General features: G+C 40.2%; 1 protein-coding gene and 1 non-coding gene across 28 annotated transcripts in view; both read left to right on the top strand.

The window, feature by feature from the left end:
- The window catches only part of LPP (LIM domain containing preferred translocation partner in lipoma), a 723,625-nt gene that overhangs the window by 519,010 nt on the left and 186,351 nt on the right, over nt 1–18,264 (top strand). The gene's annotated exons all lie outside the window — the stretch shown is intronic.
- MIR28 (microRNA mir-28) lies at nt 11,828–11,913 on the top strand. Its single transcript, NR_031998.1, is given in 1 exon segment — nt 11,828–11,913. It is a non-coding gene; the product is annotated as a microRNA mir-28 (primary transcript).

Here is an 18,264-nt window from a genome sequence, read left to right as displayed (position 1 = left end):
TTGCCTCCCACTGAGTGTGGGAAGGACCTATGACTGACTTCTAACCAATAGAAACAGCAAAGGTTACATGTCGTCTTTGATGACTTGTCTGTGATTGTGTTACATATGACCGTAACATTTGTTCTGTGAGGGGACTTTCACCCTTGTAGGCTTTAAAGAAACAGGCCGCCATGTTGTCAGCTACTACCTGGAGAGGTCCATGTGGTAAAGAGTGAGGGCAGCTAGTAGCTGACAAGAAACTGAAGCCATCAGTTTAGCAGCCTGCAAGGAACCGATTGTTGACAACAATCATGCAAACTTGAAAGCAGATCCTTCCCCAGTCAGTCCTCAGTTGAGACTGCCACCCCAGCCTAACTTTGCTTGTAGACAATGAGACCCTGAGGCAGAGGACCCATCTAAACCATACCTGCACTTGTGACCCACAGAAACTGTGGGATAATAAATGTATGTTGTTTTACTCTGTCAAGTTTTTATTGTTTTATAGATTGCTAATACAATTATGTTACTTTTAGAATCTAACATTTTCTTCACCTTTCGTTGTCTACATACTAGTTACTAAGTGAATGTGACTTGTTATCCCCATCCTCAAAATCATTAAGGGTATTTCATTTATATTTGATTTATTTATGGCTTTGTGAAATTCATAAATCTGCTCCTCAGTTTCTGGTATCTCTTCAAGAGAGATGCCCTCTTACTCTACTGTATATGGAAGTTGAATAAGATTGAAAGTGATAGAGAAATACCTGTTGAATCAAGTTGAATTACATGAAACAGGCTTCTTTAAAAGCTGTCTTTAAATCTTCCTGTGGCTGTCCTAGAGAAGATATAGCAGAGCTTCTGCTGGGAAATGGGAGGGGGGAGGGAAGCATTCCATGAGCTGCTCTGTCTTTTGCATACCAGTGAAATTAAGTTTGAATTTACATTAAAAGGAGTTTTGAAATTTAGGATCTATCTTACCAGACCACAATTCAGCCCAACACATGTTATGGAAGTACGACAGGAGCCCGGACTGTCCATCATCATCTAAATGGTGGATGTGTTTAAGGTACTTACATCAGTGCTGTTTCTCCCACCCACCGTAGGTCTGGGTGGTTGCCTGGGATTGTTTACTCAAAGACAGTGGCTTAACAATTTGGAAATGACAGAGGACGCTGATACTCTAAATAAAACTATAGCCCTGGAATGGCCCAAACATGGTCCCAGAGTGGTCTTGCTTCTGACTTATGTGGAATGACCAAATCCTCAACTGCATTCTCTAGCTTTTCTTTATTCACCCAGCCAACTGGAAGACGAGTACCTATGTTGGAAATTTCCCAGAAGCAGCACTTCATACTTTCCTTATAACTCTTAACACATTGCTTTATAGTTTCTGTTCCAATGTCAGCAAAGCCCCTCTTTGAAGACTCAGTTTCCATCGTGCTGCTCTCTTACAACACCCTTTCCTCAATTCTGAATGAATGAGCGGATGAGGATGCTTAAATGTTAGTGTAACAAACCAATCTCTTCTTCTATTGGGGGACATTACATTTAATGTAGCTTTATACAGCTCAGATTTATTTCTGTAGGTTACGCATTTTGATAATCTGTTCCTAAAACACTTCTGAATGGGTCACCAGAAAGAATATGGAGCAATCAATTCTACTGTAACCTAGCCAGGAAAATATTGACTATTTCCCGGTACCAGCGTATGTTGTATATTTCTGCCTTACTAGTGAGCAGAAAATCTGTGAAGGTTTTTAGGAATTGCCTAAGGACACACAGTTCACAAATGGCAGGAAGGAGAGTAAATCCTAGTCTTTCTGACTCCAAATTTTATATTTTTTCCATTAAATGAATACAGCATACTTACATACATACATGTATAATACAAGTATTTAGCTGTGAACATTTTTGGGGCACCCTCAATGGCCCATGTGCTGTGTCAGAGCTGATGAGGGATATGTAGATGAGTAAGACCTAGATCTTGCCCTTACAGGGAAAAATAAAATTTGAATAGGTTAAATCCTAGTCTTGTGGGAAGATAGAAAAGATGTACCAAACGAAAGCCAGACCCGAATGAGTAAAGTTAGATTGTTAAGTCTGCAGATGTAGGTAGGTAACCTGAGCTTTCCAAGAACTGTCTCCTCACTTGAAGAATGGCAGTTCATAATCTCTGCTTTATAGATTGGTTGAGTGGATTGAATGAGAAAATGTAGGAAGATGCTGGCATTTAATAGGCAACCCATAATAGAGATGTTAACATGTGCTTTGGGGTGTCTTCAGAGGTATTGGGAGAGCAGTCCCTGCCTAAGAAAGAAGTAGTGCTGGGTAGAGGAAGGAATGTGGACTTGGAACTCAGTGGATCTGGTCTCCAGTCACCCAACAAGCCCTGTGACTGTGGGCCGACTACTAACTAGGTAGGCACCTTGGATTCCGCAATTGTAAAAAGGACATCATTGGAAGGCCCTCCTCATGAAGTGATTAGAACAGAGGCAGATAACAGCACAGGTGTGGCTGAAAATTGTGAACATTCATGGAAAAGTTCACTTATTTTTTGTTTTTTTTTTTTGTTTTACTCTCAAGAATATAATATGAGCCACTTAATTTATGATTCTGTCCTTTCACTTATTATTAAAATTATGATATTCCTTTTGCTACTCCTATGGACAATATAGCCAGGCAAATGAGCATTTTAGTCTTTCTCGTCGTCCCGTCTCAGTTTGCCAAAGCTTTGAATACTGTGTGTGTGTGTGTGTGCATGTGCATGCACGCGTGTTTAGTTGCTGTTGAAAATATTTGACCACTGTGAGGAACTGGTGAATTTGCCTGTGCTCAGGAATGTGTTACATGGATGCTCTGGATAGTCACTTTGTACTTTACGTCTGATTTTTCCTCCATCAGAGACAAAATTAATAATAATAATAAACAATGTTAAGGTTTTCGATAAAAACCTTATTAAAATGCATTGCATATTTTTCTTTTATCTTATGGGGCTATTCTAAGCATTTGAAACCTTTTGATGACTCAAGGTCATCACCATGACCATCTATTGTTATGCTCTGCTGAAACTCAGTGATTTTTTCCTCCTGTCCCCTCAGGCTGTCAGTGGCCATCTCTGCTGTCACTGTGCTGCCTTTCACAGTCTTTCCCACCACCTTCTAATGTTCATTGGTTTAAATCTCCTCTGGTATGAGGAAGAAACAGCAAAATTGTCATTAGAATCATTGAGAATAGGAGTCAATAAACATTTACTACTGACCCAAAGGAGCACTCATCAGAGGAAAAAATACTGTTTTATTTTTAAAATTTGCTATTTTACAAACACAGAGCTGCCACTCCCCCTTCTTTTCTTCTTCCTTCTCTTTCTTCATCTTTTTCTTTTCTTTCCAACCTTCAAGAAAACTGGAAATATGGGCTATGACTTCATATGCTCTTACTTACCCTCTGCTGGGATTTTGTTCTGCAGTTGTAACAATTAGAGGAGTGTTTCTAAATTGGATCTCTTCAGATTGTCTCAGTTCTCTGTGACTTTAAGAACAAGCTGATTTGAAGCCACATACTGTTGGCAGCTTTCATCCATTTATTTGGACTATCAAGCAAGAATGCTCACAATCTTTCATATGAAAGAAGACATCTTTATTTCCAGTTCACACTCTTCATAATAAGAAGGGTATTTGAAATAAAGCCAAAAAGCATAACTTACTTCTCTAACTTCATATTTCAGATGCCTGCAATAGTGGGAGAACATTTTTTTTACTACCCCACCTTACCCTCAAATCAGCAGCAGAAAATAACAGTGGTGCATTCAGACAGCAAAAAGAGAAAATAATGATTTGATTAAGTTTACAGGAAAGGTCTCAGCGTTCTTAAAAGCCTATCTTTAGGAAGTAAGTACCTGGAGCTGCACACCCAATAGAGGAAGATGACTTTACTTATCATTTACTTAGAAATTATCTTTGAAAGGATCATTGTGCTGTTGTTAGCATAAAAGAGCTTCTGTAAATGTCACCCCAAACTTTGAAATTTGGGAAGGTCTCATTATGAAACACAAGTTTTATGTTTCATACTCAGAGCTGGAGCACTGACTATCTTCCCAGGTGCATTTCCTTTTTTTTTTTTTTTTTGAGACAGAGTCTCATCCTGTCACCAGGCTGGAGTACAGTGGCAGGATCTCTGCTCACTGCAATCTCCATCTTCTGGGTTCAAGCGATTCTCCTGCCTCAGCCTCTCAAGTAGCTGGGACTACTGGCGTACACCACCACACCCAGCTAATTTTGTAGTTTTAGTAGAGACGGGGTTTCACCATGTTGGCCAGGATGGTCTTGACCTCTTGACCTTGTGATCCACCTGCCTAGGCCTCCCAAAGTGTTGGGATTACAGGCGTGAGCCACCACGGCCGGCCGCATTTCCCTTTTGTACACCAGGAGCTACCCAATGCCACAAGTCTTTGTTAGGATGCACAGTTCTTTGCTCACTCTGCCTGGGACAGTGGCTCAACATCTCCAGTCCCCTTTGAGTTACCTCCAGAAGGCTCAGGAAGAGCCTTTCCCTCCAAAATTTTCATAGCATTTGATCTACCCTTCTCTAAGATAAGCAGCTTTTGTCACATTGTACCTAGGGTAAAGATTTTTAATGCCTTATCTCTATGCCATCTGTATGCTCCCTGAGGGCAGGATATGCTTCTAATTTATTAGATTCCCTTAAGAAACTACACCCTGATGCACATCTCAAAGTATGCTCTTAGCTAATATTTATGGGAGGAAAAAAGGAAGGAGAAGGAAAAGGAGGGAGGAAGGAAATAATATAATTGCAGAGAGTTTATGTCTGGGACCCTTGTGTAATAATGTTAAATAATACTTTTGACTTCTATGCCATTTTTCCATATACAAAATTCTTTCACATTTATTTTCATCACTATCCTGATACTGTTTGCCTAATATGTAGTATGTATGTATGTTTTTAATCTGTGTGTATATTGTTTGTCTCTCACACATACAGCACCCCCAACACACACAAATCCAAATTCTACAAGCACAGGGAGTTTGTTGTGTTCACTATTGTTTCCCCAGCACCTTGAACGGCGCCTTTCAAGGAGGAAGAACCCAATTCACGTTTGTTAGAAGAGTGAATGACAATATTGCCTCGTTTGATCTTCACCATAGTCCCGTGAAGTGAATACCGTATTCATACTGTATCTTCCTTTTTTGCAGATGGCAAAATTGAGGCCTTGAGACCTGCTCAGGTTTGCATCACTAGTTTTTGGCCATGCCAAGATTTGAATTCAGGTTTTTCTATTTCCTTATTCTCTCCTTTTTGTCTTCTGGGAATTTGCTATATTAATAGCAAAGCAAGAAATGTCACACAAAGAAAAATTGTTTCCAATTTTAAATTCATGATGCATATGCAAGAAATTACTGACTTTTCAATCCAATGGTAACACAGATTGTGTGATTTTTTGGGAGGGAGAGCCTTTCTTTTCCATCTCTTGCGTTTATTAGCATATGTGTCCGTGCACACACATCCACACCGTGCAGCTCTCACCTTGTACTTTTCCAGTCTGAATTCCTTTTGGAGGCTGTCCCTGCCCTGACTATCCCAGGTGCCTATCAGGGCTGTGTCGTGGTCAGGCTAAGGCCAAGCAACAGGCAGCAGCATTTGTTATGGTTACCTTGGCAAGTGAATGGGGTTTGAGGGAAGCTGGAGAGCAGGCACTTCAGGAGTAGAACTAGGCTGGTTTGTTTTTGTAAAAAGTTGATATTCACCCTAATTGTAGCTCATGTTGGCAAGCTGAGTAAACACCCATGCAAATTACTAAGTTGTACTGAATGTCCAAGGATGTCAATAATCATCTTGAAATCCAAATAAATATATTTTGTACTGAAACGGAAGCCAGGCACCACATGCAGTTTCTCTCCGTCATTGGAGACAGATTTGGCACATATGTATGAGACACAGAAGGGCGACTCTTAAGGCCCTAATGCATACGGGAAACTAGGGATGTGTGTATCATCCTTGGCAGCAAAATAGAGGTGGGGCAGCCATCACTTTCTGTTCTCAAGCACCTCTCTTTTTTCCTGTATTTTAAAACAGGATGACCACAAAGAAGAATAAGGTATACAGTAACATCACATCCTAAATTGAAGCATGAGGGAAAGCTAGCATTGGTTTTTCATCTAAAGCCCATATGGGTAGGAATGAGTCAGTGCAAAACTGTACAAAGGTGATCTTAAGTAATGTTACCGACTCTGTGGCAATCGCTGTGAGTAGCCCAGGAACTCCGCAAGGCCTATTTTTAAATTCACTTAGACCAAGCATAATGAGGTAAAGGGATTTCTACACACGTTCTCAAGTTTAGTTCTCTGCCCGTGAGTCAGACTGTGGGCCATGGACTCGGGCTTCTCAGTGGCGGCAGGACTCACTTTTTCCCCTTTTCTTTCTCATAAATGACTTAGGAGACGCACTGGAGAACCATATGTGCTTCTTTTACTGGAATTATCTTTTAAGGAAGTACTGATTTCACCTCCTGTACATGGTTTGCTGAGATGGCCTATTGGGGTTTCCCACCAGTCCACAACTGGAAGTTTCTATTTGCACATTTTGACTGCTAGTTCTATATTTAGTCAAAAGCCTGCCTTTTGCCTGGTTTCTTAGGGAAACAATCTGTAGGAGTTGCTGTGTCCATTTGCCTTGTTCACTTGGGTATCTATTTGACTGTATACCCTGATTATTTCCTAAATTAACAAAAAGGCGCAAGGCCCCAAATGAAGGAAGACCCCTTGTAATTTGTTAAGAAATAAGTTTATGAAAGTGAGTAGTCAGGAAATCAGAGTTATGTTGGGGGGTGGGTGGTGGGGAGCATGGTATACATTTGTGTTTGTATGTTTCTAATTGTCTACACATTTACGGCCTACTGTAACAAAGCCATTGTAAGTGTACAGTGGGAGGGTCAAGAAACCTTATTCTGTAGATTCAAAGACATTATGCATACAATTTACACATAGGCATAAAAATATCCCTTCAAAGACCCTCCAAGCTATGGTATAGTTGAGGAAACACTAGACTTGAAGTCAGGAAACCGGAGTGTTGTCATTTTAATCTCAGGCTGTATCAGAGTGTGAAACAGAGAACCTTGTGTTGTTTTTTGTATTTGAACTCTTCGTGCTGAAGATTCTGCAGTCAAACTGCAAGACACGTACGCATTGGCTGATCAGAAATGACATAACCATTCTTACTGCACTGAGTTGATAGTCAATAAACAGTCTAATCTTGGGTAAATGTTTGCATATTTTCAGACTTTTAAAAATTTGAAATCAACCTCTGAAGTTCCATTAGATAGTTTTATCACAGACACACCAAGTTCCATGTACAACAGTTTGAGAACCGTTAAGCTACAAAATTTCTAAAATTTTCTCCAGGTTCTCAGTTGCTAAATTCTCTCTTGAACATTTTTGGGGATAAAAAAATGGCAGAAAAAAAGAAGAAAGTATGCCTTTTTACATTATGAAACACCTATGTTCACCTTATCCATGGAGTTACGCCAGTGAGTCTCATGCCTATTAAGTTCTTCCATGTTCCAAAGGTCTTTCTGTACTTGAAAACTCATAGGTAAGTCAGGTCCTTCACTGATAGCTCATAGATAAAAACCACTTGGGAGAGGGGCTGTCCAGGTCTTATGTCAAAACATTGTCACATACACTGTTAGGATTACAAATGGAGCCGTCAGCAAAAAGAATCTGTTGTTTCATTTAATTACTTTTCCATAATGCATTACCATAAATTTTTATGTAAATACATATTTTATTCCCTGAGGCTTGTCAATCTGAGACCTAAATTATACAACCCCGGAAAAAAAATTATTTTTATTAGTTCTCTCCCTGTGTTACTGTGTCATCTCTCATGCATGGTATAGGATGATGATGGTACTCAAACTTAGCCAAAGACTCTTTTGTTGGGATTCAATCTGCAGAATTAATGAAACAAATATTTTAAGATCCCTGATTATGTACTAAAAGCATATCACTACACTACTGGCTAGTCAGTAATTGGTGCCTCAGAAGAGTTAGGTATTTATTCATTTACCAAATACTTACATGTCAAACACTGTTCCATGTGCTTTCTTAACCCATGTCATTGTTAAAACAGCTGTTTGAAATGTGAGTACTGTGATTATTTCCATTTTGCATTGAGGAAGCTGAGGCACAGAGAAAGTAAGGAACCTGCCCAAGGTCATGCCATCAATTGTAGTGGTGCAAGACAGCGGGCTCTGAAGTACGTTCTCTCTATGACTATCCTGTGCCCTGGGGGAGCGAGAGAAGGAAGAAATTGTTTGGGGCCCAGTGAATTAATGAACAAGATATCTGACTAGGATCTGAAGAGTAGTCGATTTGACCCTACAGAGAATGTTTGGGAATGGCTGGCTGTTGGTGTTCATAGCCGTGAGCATAGTATGAGCCATATCCTCGGTGTGGAAAATGGTCTCTATGGTTGTATTGAGAGAAGAGCAAGTGAACTGGTCTGGAATAGGGTGTACATGTAAGTAGAAGATAAGATTGAAAACAAATTTACTGCCAAAATGTGAGGGACCTTGAGCCCCATGCCAAAGAGTCTGTATACCTTATCTAATTTGTTTAATGGGGCCACTAGGCAATTATGGGTCCGAGACCAGCATGGCAAGAATGCCTTCCATCCACAGCAGCCCTTGATGTGAGGTCAGAAAGCTAGCTGCTAAACTTGCAGTCCTGAGAGAACACCCTCAAATGGATAAACCTAGCTAAGCAAGCTGGACCGTTTCCTTGGGAATTATTCACCTCTCCATCAAAGAAGGAAGCTTCCAGAATTCAATCCATTTGCTTTAGCGTAACGTGGTGTCCCATTACCACGAATACCGAGTTGTATACATTCTTCCCTAGCTCCCTTGAACAAGCTTCTCTACTTTTCTTAAAGAAAATAATTACCCATTTATTACTTATTTATTATTTATCCCCTTCCTATAAGGGGATGTCCACTCATTAAGATCCTTATTCTTCCTCTATCATGATGATGTACTGATGTAGTCAAGGCGCTTCCCTGGCCTAACGTGTATGAGGGCAGGCTTTAGAGTTTGACAGTCTTAAAGCTAGAGTGGTGTCATGCATTGCTCACCTCTCTAATCCTAGATTCCCCCAGTATAATGGGATAACTACCTTTCCCATGAAAATTTTCAGATTTTTAAATATTAATAATGCATATGAAATACTCAGCCCAGAGCTCTGTACAAAATGTTATCCAATAAATATAGCCATTGGTATTATTAATAATGTTATTAAATATTGAGAATGAATCCTACCAAATTGCATGGCACTTCCAGTGGCTGATTCTGTTTTATGTAGCCACAGGCCTTTACCAAAGGCAATGGCAATAAAGAGAGGGTACAGCAAGATCCAGACTCCTCTAAACTAAGGTGACCCACTTCAGCTTGTCCCCACAGCTTCTCTTGCAACTTTCACCCTATTAGCTGTTTCTGGGGAGAAATGTAATGGGCATCATTGATGCTGGGTGGATGAACCATACCCCAGTGATATTCCAGAGAGTGAAAAAGAGACGTTAACACCGGGCATGACTTCCTATGTTTAACTTGCAGTTCTTGTCTTACGTTGCCCATCAGAATTATCTGTGGTATATTCTAACCATATTCTTCCTAGACCTCACCCCTAAAGATACTGAATTAGTTGTTCTGGGGGATAGAGTCACTGCTATGCTTTAAGCTTCCCAAGCGATTCTGATGGGCAGCCAAGACTAAGAATCTATGATTTAGAAAGAGGATGGGAAGCCAAGGAGGCCATGGGAAAGCTCTGATGGTGACTATGGGAAGAATCAACATAAAACAAGCACTCGACAAGCGGGCATCTAGTTGAAGCCTTGCTTCTCCTGCATTCATTATCTCAGTGTGCTGTTTAAAAGCAGCACAAAAAAACAAGGAGTGAGGACCTTGATATCAAGGATGTGAAAACTACTTCTAATCTTCATTAGATATTAGGCAGGGGCTTTAAGACTTCAACTTGAGGGAAAAGCTAAGGCACCTGGTATATGTGTGCTCAGGTGAAATATTTGTACTGATTGAGGGCTTCAATGTCAGGCTGTCTGAAAGGACACGATGTCAACAGCTCTGCTGTGCTTGTGTGTGAGTCTTTAAATGAATGTATCTGGTTATAGCTTATCTCTTTTCTCCATGCTCCCTCATTTCCAATTCCCAGGTAATGGAGATAATCTAGTTCAGTTTCAGCTGCTTTATTTTGCAGTTGACCAAACCCACTGATGCCTGTGGTCTAGATGGAGGCAGATTTCCTATCTCCCCCTTTCTAGTATACCATAGTCTGTTCTAATGCTGGGATCAAGGATGGAAGTGCTAATTTGAGAGCATCCCCCACTTTCTTACTGACTGATATGGTTTGGCTTTCTCCCTACCCAAATCTCATCTTGAATTGGGATCCCCATGTGTCAAGGGAGGGAGGTGACTGGATCATGGGGGCCCTTCCCCCATTCTGTTATTTTGATAGTGAGGCAGTTCTCACGAGATCTGAGATTTTTAAGGCAGTTTTCCTTGCTCTTGCTCGCTTCTGTCCTGCCACCTTGTGAAGAAGGTACGTGCTTCCCCTTCTGCCATGATTGTAAGTTTCCTGAGGCCTCCCTAGCCATGTGGAACTGTGAGTCAGTTAAACCTCTTTAGAAATTACGATTCTCAGGGAAGTTTTTTATGGCAATGTGAAAGTGGACTAATACACTGACCCTTTCTTACTAACTCATTGGTCTCATTTCTTGACCAAAGCTCTGAATATTCCCATACCATCCTGGCTAACCAGGCATCTTATTCCTTTTTTTTTTTTTTTTGAGACAGAGTCTCGCTCTGTTGCCCAGGCTGGAGTGCAGTGGCGCGATCTCAGCTCACGGCAACCTCTGCCTCCTGGGTTCATGCCATTCTTCTGCCTCAGCCTCCTGAGTAGCTGGGACTACAGGCGCCCACCACCTCGCCCGGCTAATTTTTTTGTATTTTTAGTAGAGACGGGGTTTCACCGTCTTATTCTTAATGGTGTCTGAGGTGTTTTTGAAAACACAATTCTTACCTTAACTGCCCCAGGCACCACTGCAGAAGCACCATGACCTTGCTGAGAGGCACTGCAGGCCAAATGAGACTTAATTTTTCCAAAGTACTTGGGAGAAGAAAAACAATAATCTATATGATGGGTTTTTGGCCTAAACCCATATCCTTTAGATGATGGAATTTGGCAGAGCTCATATTCTGGTTTAAAGAAAAATGTTTTGTTATGATGTCATTTGCCTAATTAATAGGAAAAGAGGATTGAATTTTCCCTATGCAATGTCATCTAGCCTTTGAAATTTTAGAGTTAATGACTCAACTCAATTGTCCTGTCTTCTGTGAAACCTTCCTGATACCTTCAGTTGGATAAATCTACCCTTGGTATTCATAAGACATTATATTGATGCCTCTGATATTATGCAGATATATCCCTTCTTGGCTTTGTTTATCCATTCAATAAACATTTGTTGAACACCACCTATATGCCAAGATAGTTGGAAGATGGAAGTGTGGTACACAGAAGATGTGGAAGGGAATCACAGAAGATGAGACTATGCAGCCAGGTCCTTCAAGAACTTTCTAAGTAGTACTCAGGAGTTTGACGAAGAGGAGCTAGAAGAGGTTTGTGAAGACAGATGAGTAATATAATTAGATTTGTATTTTATGAAGGACAACATCTGAATATGGCTTATTTATTCAGCAAGCACTTATTAAGTGCCTTTTGCATGGTAGACAACATGCTTGATGCTGAAGATACAAGAAAAAATTAAAAATGGTCCTTGCCCTCAAGGAGCTCACAGTCTATTGAGTTTCCTTTCTGACTTTCCCACTAGATTGTGAGCTCCTGGAGGGCAGGCACTTTTGTTCATCCAAAAAAAGAGCATAAGTTTCAGTGTTAATCCTAGATGACAATCCCACCTCTATTATTTTCACTTTATTCACATCTGTTAACTGCTCTGTAAATCAGAGCTAATACTGCCTACCTCATCAGGGAAAGATTAAACGAGAAAAGGATGAGATGTGATTGACAACAGCAGGAGCTCTGTGTATGCTTTCCTTCTCTATCTCTGTGCCTGGTACATAGTAAACATTCAGGACACTTCTGCTGCCTGCTTGGCTTGAGAGCCTGTCTATGCAGCCTCAATGTTGGGAGGATTTCAGCCTGGGGTCGGCCTGGCACCCGGCTATGGTAGTTAGCAAATCTATCCTCAGCTCAGTCAGTGATCAAATCACTGGCTCTAGGCTGTAAACTAACAGGGCCGGAATTGGGTTCTGGACTCTGAATCCCAGGCATGCATATTGCAAAAGTCAGAACCAAAGTCATAGGAAAATTATGAAATTTCCTTTCTGGCCAAAATGCTATTATTTCACCAAGTGCAACAAATCTTCTTGGCAGGAAAAGCTGATTTGCTTGTGCTTTGTGTAATCAATTGTATTTGCAAGTGATGGAATCCTTCTCACAGTGGCTTAGAGGAGGTGTTAACCACTACTCTACTCTCTATTTCTATGAGATCAACTTTTTTAGATTCCACACTTGAGTGAGATCATGCAATATTTATCTTTCTTTGCTTGGCTTATTTCACTTAACATAATGTCCTCCAGGTTTGTTTGATATTTCATTGTTTTCAGAGAATTTTCACAGTTCATTATCTCACTTTACAGTTTCTAATAGTCTCTCTGAGGTCCATATGGTAGGAATTAGTACCCTTTACTATATTTATTGAATCACAAGTGGGCGGAGGAGTGGGTACAGTTGAGACCCACAGAAGTGAAGTGACTTGCCCAAATCCATGTAGCTTATTGTGCTACCTGTTTGTTAGAGGTTTGCTGTCGTATCAGAAACTAGTGAGACAAACATTAGTAATTTTTGCCCCATTGACACATGATGGTATATAAGGAATTCTGAACTCATTTTTTTTTTGGCTCAATAAGTGACCTTAGGAAATCCAGAATGGGATTTTTAAGATTAATATCCTTCTCTGACCTGTGAAATCACTGCATTTTTTTCCCGGACTTTATCACAAGGTAACCCAAGATATTGCCAATATTTACATGTGACAAACTCTGAAAGATTTGCATAATGCTCCCAAGCGTCATCATCTTCATACCTTCCTTGTAAAGTGCAGATGGAATTGACCTAGTCTAGAATAAGCAGGGGGAGATGCAGAGAGATTACGTGACATACGCTAGGTCATGTGACTAGCATGCAGCAGGCTTGGGGCGTAACTCCTAGTCCTCTGACTGCCGAGCCCAGTGTCCATTACACTACATGACGCGTCAGTATTGCTGTTTGCTCGGGGTTAGGCTTTTCCTTTGGAGGTTGGAGCTTGATAACTCTAAATCGATAAACTTCTTAGTATGCCATAGTAATGCTAGCAGGAAATATTTGTTGAAGCAAAAAATACGTTGTTTCAAGGGGTCTGCCCCCTGAAAGAGAAGTTTTTTCTTTGTTTGTGGTTTTACATCTAATTTTTCTAATGTCTCAAAAAACATTCTGTGTTCCTTTAATCTACAAGTTGGAATGGAGGCAGTGCCCTAATTTCCATGTTTCCTCTGAGCACAAGCAATAGCACATTTTAAAGGATGATGAAGAGCTGTGTAAAATGTAGATGGGTTCTATAAATACTTACCACAATCCCTGTAGTCAGACCCTGGTAGAAGGAGACAATAGTCACGGTGTTCTCTCTTTCCACATTCTTCTTCTTCTTTTAGGGGTGGTTTGGTAGTTAAGAACCCAGTTGCTAGAACCAGACAGACTTAGACTTGAGTCTTGCTCTACCTGTACTAACTGTTAGATTTTAGAGAACTCCTTAATTTTCATGGGCCTCTATTTGTAGAAGGAGGCTAACAATATTATATGTAGTTTTTAGAACATTCATGTAGTATAATCCCCATGCATTTTAATTAGGTAATTATGGGTTATCTCTCATGACTGTTTTTATCTTCATCTAAGACCCTTTCTTTCTTCCCTTAAGATACTTCTATCCATATTTTTCCCCAGAGAGAAACAGTATCAGCTGCTCCTTCCTGTCAGTTTAAGCTACTGTGTCATGAGTATTTTGCATTTCTAAGTTTATCCTTACCTTTATCATCAAAGTGCTGACTGATGCAGTATCTGCCACCGTGTGCCTGCTCAGTAAATACAATTTGGGTTAAACTTTATTCATTTTTAGTTATATGTGCAATATAATGACATAGCTAAAAGTTTGAAAGTAGAGAAGGGATAACAAATAGGTACTGATAACGCCACTCTTGTAATACTACATGTAGCGGACTGGTGAGGGCCGTGGACTACAGAGTCATACTAGAATCCTGGCTTCAACGCCTTGAGTGCTCTACTTAGAAATCTGTGCTTTAATTTCCTTAGCACTGAATGAGGGCAATAAAAGTAACCCCCTAATCAAGATGCAGGGAGGATGAAACACATCTGAAGCATCTGGAGTAAGGCCTGGCCCAAAGTTTAGCTGTAATAATAAAAAGGTGGGTAGTGACAGTGACAATGATGATGGTTTGTGTGTCCCTTTAGTCATATTGATATTCACAAATTACTTGAGTAGCCCTACTTCTGCTATTTGGTTTATTTGTGGCAAGAAATGTGTGCATTAGAAGATTGAAGACGATTGTGCCCACTTGAGGAAACTGGACCAAGAGAGGTGAAATGATTTCCTAAGTAGCACCCAGAAAGTTTATGATAAAGAGGAACATAGAACTCTAGCAGCCAGGCTGCTCTATTCTTATTTTCTGTATACTCTTCTTGTTGGAAAAGGACACTGTTGACTCCTAGTTACCATCTAACATTGTGGTTCAAGTTACAGAGACAGTAAAGCACAGGAAGTTCTTTCAGTCTGGCTTTTATGCTGGCTATGTGTTTTAGTGCCTCATATCCACTGAAATGGAGGTACTTAAGGAGTGGATGGGAAGTACTCCTGGAAACTCACAGCTAAGCTTTTATGTAAAGACAGCACATTAGAAAAAAAAAAAAAAAAACACTTTTTATAACTTTATGGAACCTGCAAAAACATCTTGGCTTCCTTCAAGATGCTTGCTCCTCGAGTATAAGCATAGCCCTTGTAGAGAAACCCCAGGGTACCTGTGTTTCTCCACCCTGGCCTTGCTCTGAGCATTGGGTTGTTAGCATCAAAAAATCACCACAGCCACATTGATCCTGATTTTCTTCAGCCTCTATAGAGCCTGCTATGCCAGGGTCCTGGGTAATCTGCAGACAGCTGCCATCATGTAGCCTCATATATGGGTTAACTTTACGAGCAAACAATTCCCTCACCTTTGAGACATTACTGAAATCTTCCTGCCCAGCAGAGACAATGAAACAAACCAAAAAAAAGGGACATAAAGGTTGGAGGTCATTTACATTTGCATTTACTTGAATGGAAACATGCTAACTTGTTGGCTTGACTCACTTTTTCGGGACTTCACCTGGAATCTTGTTCTTGCTAGATCTCTGGATATGCAAATTCCACCTTTGTCCAAGACCTAGTTCAAATGCCACCTTTTCTTGAGAGTGTCCCTTCATCTCCTGAGCTACAACCATCTCCCCTTTCTCTGTGCTCTGATAGCACATGATTAAAACATTTTACTTTGGATTGATAGATATTTTTGTGTGTCTAATATTTTCTACTATATCTCCTAGAAGGCAAGACCTACTCAATTTCTTTAGCATGGCACTTACTAGGCACTCAGCAAATACACTTTGAATAAATGTGTTATTTGCAATCATCTCTTCAGGTATATGTAGTTTTTGTGTTAGAAGCTTGCTAGGTTGCATCTTGCAAGAGAAACAGTGTGATCCTTCACATGTTTGATGTACTGTAACAACTAGTTACTTGTTCTTCTCTGAATGACTTTCTATGCAAGAAGCACTGGAGGCTGAGTTCATACATTCAGCATTGTCAGCAGAATTGAGTCTTGAATGACCTGGGTCAGTCATTGCATTAGATGATTTGATTAGGAAAAGAATAAAGCCAGTAATAACTTGGTTTCTGCGTATTACCTAGGATATTTAGAATGATGGAGATGGAGAAGCATTTAGAGTTTTTGATGATACTCATGGTGGTATTCTAAAAATAACACCTTGTATATTTATGGCATGTAATTACATGAAACTCATTTTATTCTCATTAGAGTGATACCTTGAATCCTGTTCTTTTTGGTCTTAATGTTTGGTGATTAGAACTTGGGAAGCAATTTCTAGAACCAGAATGGTTGGGTACAAATCCTAGCTCCTTCCCATACCAGCTCTGAGAACTTGGGCAGAGTATTTAACTTCATGATGTCTCAATTTCCTAATCTATAAAGTGGGGCAGCCAAAGTACTTATTTCATTATAGTATTTGAGAAGTGGGAGGACATAATGCATAGTGATTCTACAAATATTATTATTACAACCACCAGGCATTGAATAAGGCCCTAAATCATGAAACTTTCACCATTTAACAGAGATATTTCTCTCTGTAAGGCATGTTATTTGAGAAATTGTTGTTGAGATGAAAGGGGGCAGGCAAGATAGAGGCCAGCTTGATGAGCGCTTTGAACTCAGCCCTATCAACAGGAAGACCATAGGGCTGCATGGACTGAGGAGAAACACTCTTCGTTCATCGAGGAAAAGGCAACTTGCAAAGGGATGGCACCAGCACAGCCCGACAGAATTCTCTGTGGGCCACATCTGTTCATGCCAGCTGTTGTCGGTGTGTGTCGACTCGCCAAGAATAACAGCAATGATTTTCACTTTATAGCAACTTCCATCTTGGGATCTCAGAATGCTGCATAAATGTAGATTAGGGCTCCCAAAATTTTTGCCAAGAATGAGCATACTTTACAGAACATCAAGAGTGCGTCACTCTTCTGAGTGACTCTTTAATGGTGCAAAGAGAACTAAACGAATATTGAATTAGACCTTCTTTCCTGATGTGAGCTTTCTTCTTGATTTGACTCCTTATTTTCTAGATGACCTTGAATCACTCAGTTTCCCTCCTTGACTCTCAGTTTTCTTCTTATAAATGAAGGGATTCATATACTACTAAATGGTCTCCAGTGTCTTTTCTGTTTCTGAAATTCACAGAAAGCGGGGAATCTAAAGGTGCCTGCCACATTTTAGAGAGGCCTAAGTTGTTGTAGAATTGAATATTTTCTTAGCATTTTATTTATGGTGTGGCAAGAACCCAGCAGAAAATTTTTCAGTTTGGTCACTGGAAAATGACACAGTCCTTTAGCTTTTAATGTGAAAGAATATTAGTATCATTTACATGTTTTTCCCTTTGCCCATCTTTAGGTACAGTACTATTGATTATTTTATTTTACTATTTTAAGATTTAGCATTAGTTCTCTAGCTTATATCTCAGATTGATAAAGGAAGTTGTCTTTCGAAGAACAGTTCAACTTCTTTTGAGTCAAATGAATGAATGAAGACATTAAAAATAACCATGTTGGCCGGGCATGGTAGCTCACACCTGTAATCCCAGCACTTTGGGAGGCCGAGGCAGGTGGATCACCTGAAGTCGGGAGTTCGAGACCAGCCTGACCAACATGGAGAAACCCCATCTCTACTAAAAATGCAAAATTAGCCGGGCGTGGTGGCACATTCCTGTAATCCCAGCTACTCAGGAGGCTGAGGCAGGGGAATCACTTGAGCCTGGGAGGCAGAGGTTGCTGTGAGCCGAGATCACGCCATTGCACACTGGGCAACAGGAGTGAAACTCCATTTCAAAAAAAAAACATGTCTCAAAGCCTTGCACTCAGACCACCTGCATCAGAATGAGTTGGGGGAACTTCTAATATTTTTGGTTTCCATCTTTGTGCGCAGAGGGAATATATCATTAAAAAATAATGTTTGTCCGTAAGAAAGGTTCTTTTGATAGTTCAAGACTTTGTAATGTATGTGAAATTCCACTACAAATAAGTAAATCTCACTGACAAAAGGCAGATGAGTTGAGAGACTGAGGCACTTTTGTTGCAGTTAAGCATCACTTTCTGGAATTGATGACTGGATTTAAATCCCAGGTTCTCCACTTATTATCACGGTAATCTTTGTACTCCAACTTTCTCATTCGTAAACTCAGAATAGAAGCCACCTAATGTGGTTGCACTGGTGATTAAATAAGTTACTCAATATAAAATATTTTGAACCCTGGCACCTACTAAGTGCTCAGAATACCGTATTTACACTCTTGTAAATTATACATAAATAAATATACAAAT

Source organism: Macaca mulatta, chromosome 2 (assembly GCF_049350105.2).
Source record: "Macaca mulatta isolate MMU2019108-1 chromosome 2, T2T-MMU8v2.0, whole genome shotgun sequence".
NCBI lineage: Eukaryota > Metazoa > Chordata > Mammalia > Primates > Cercopithecidae > Macaca > Macaca mulatta.
Note: the sequence above shows the minus strand (reverse complement) of the source record. Positions and strands in the feature narration are given on the sequence as shown.